Below are 2,102 nucleotides of genomic sequence, written 5' to 3' on the forward strand. Positions count from 1 at the left end.
TAACTTCCTCGTTACGTAGAATAATAGAATGATCAAATATAGCTAGAGGCGCTATATCCAAAAGTTTCTCGTAGTCCGTACACTCCTTATTTTTTTCATCCATGTCACCCTCCAGAACAGCTTGAAGTGGATCTTCACATAATAAACTGTTGGCTTTGATGTAAATCACTTCTTCTAGAGCATCCACCCTGTTGATTGTCTCATCCATAGAAGGGTGTCCCATTATGTTTTGGAGCTTAAATTGCATCTTCTCTTCTCCTACTTGAAAAGAAATTCTTCCATTCTTCATGTCAATTATAGCTCCAGTAGTATCTAAGAAAGGTCTCCCAAGAATGATAGGAATATTTGCAACTTCTTACATTTCCATGACAACAAAATCACATGGAATATAAAATTTACCAACCTTGAGAGGAACATCTTCAAGTACACCAAGATGATATTTTACAGTTTTGACTGCTAATAGTAGAGAGTTACGTGTGGGTTTCGGCTCACCCATCTGAATCTTGTCATAGATTGATAATGGCATTAAACTGACACTTGCTACAAGATGACACAAAACTCTTTTGATTTCAACACCCCTAGTTTGACAGTAATAGAGTAACTACCTGGATCCGCTAACTTTTTAGGAAGATGATTCTATAAGATGGAAGTACACTCTGCCATGAATGTGATAGTAGAACTTTCTTCAATCTCTATCTTCCTTGATAATATATCATTGAAAAAATTTACGTGTGAAGGCATCTCTGATAAAGCATCCATGAATGGAATATTAATGTACAGTTTCTGCAGAATTTCAAGAAATTTACCATACTTCTTCTCAAGTTTAGCTTGTGCCAACCTTTGTGGAAAAGGAGCAGGAGGCACATACGGTTTAATAGGAGAAACAATAGGTTCCTTCTTCTCTTATTCCACTACCTCTTATTCGATCACTTTTTTAGTTGTAATGTCCTCTTCATGATTTTTAGCATTCACAATACTTTTGCTCAACTTTAAATCTGGTTCTGGCAATTCTTTTCTGCTCCTCAGAGTTACAGCATTGATATGACCTTTTTGTGGTTGTTTAGTTTGGCCAGGAAGTTAGCCGGAAGACTTGTTGAGTTGGCTCAAATGCTGAGCAATTTGAGTAATCGAATTTTCCATCAACTTATTTTGAGCCTTTATCTCATTGATACTTGCATTAAAATTATCATTCTTCTTTGCCTGTGTAGAGATAAATCCTTCCAATAGATTTTCCAAGTTAAATTTTTGTGGCTGCGTTGGTGGAAGTTGAGCTTGAGCCTGAGTATTTCTGTATGAGAAATTAGGATGATCTCTCCAACCTGGATTGTACGTGTTAGAGTAAGGATTATGTTGTTTCCTTTGATTTTGGTTTTAAAGTACATTTGCTTATTCCATTGCTAATCCAGAGGGATTGAACTGGAAAATATTTTGAGTGTGTCCAACAATACCACAAATCTCGCATGAGACAACTGTAGATGAAGTTCTAGAATCCAATTGCTCAATCTTCTTAACCATTGTCTGCATCGTAGTATTTAACATGGTTAGAGCATCAACATCATACTTACCTCCCTTCTTAGGATGATTTCTATCGCTGTATGGATAGTTATCATTAGACACCATATCATCTAACAAAGCTTTCGCATTCTCATTGTTCTTCTTCATAATAGATCTACCAAAAGCAGCATAAAAAAAATTCAAAATTCTTGTGTTAACCCATTGTAGAATGTCTGGATCAACAACCAGCCAGGAATGCCATGGTGAGGACATTATCTCTGAAGCCTTTTGTATCTTTTCCACACATCATGAAGAGAGTCCTCATTATCTTGATGAAAGTTAGATATGTCATTCTTGAGCTTTGCAGTCTTCTTCTGACTGAAAATTTTGAGTAGAAAGGCCTTTGTTAAACCATCTAAAATAGTGAACTTGTTTGGCACTTCTTCTTTCAACCAATCTTTTGCTGCATCTCGAAAAGAGAATGGAAATGATCGCCGCTTTATCGCATCATCACCAACATTAGTCAACTTTATTGTATCACACTTCTCCAGAAAACTCTCATGATGATCAACATGATTTTCGTTGGACAATTCTGAGAAAGAATCATT

At 36.2% G+C, this 2,102-nt stretch overlaps 1 non-coding gene across 1 annotated transcript; it reads left to right on the forward strand.

Annotated features, from left to right (window-relative positions):
* The first annotated feature begins 1,749 nt into the window (after positions 1-1,749).
* LOC141663096 (small nucleolar RNA R71) lies at positions 1,750-1,856 on the forward strand. Its single transcript, XR_012551181.1, has one exon. It is a non-coding gene; the product is annotated as a small nucleolar RNA R71 (small nucleolar RNA).
* The last annotated feature ends 246 nt before the right edge of the window (positions 1,857-2,102 follow it).

Source organism: Apium graveolens, chromosome 5, assembly GCF_009905375.1.
Source record: "Apium graveolens cultivar Ventura chromosome 5, ASM990537v1, whole genome shotgun sequence".
Taxonomy (NCBI): domain Eukaryota; kingdom Viridiplantae; phylum Streptophyta; class Magnoliopsida; order Apiales; family Apiaceae; genus Apium; species Apium graveolens.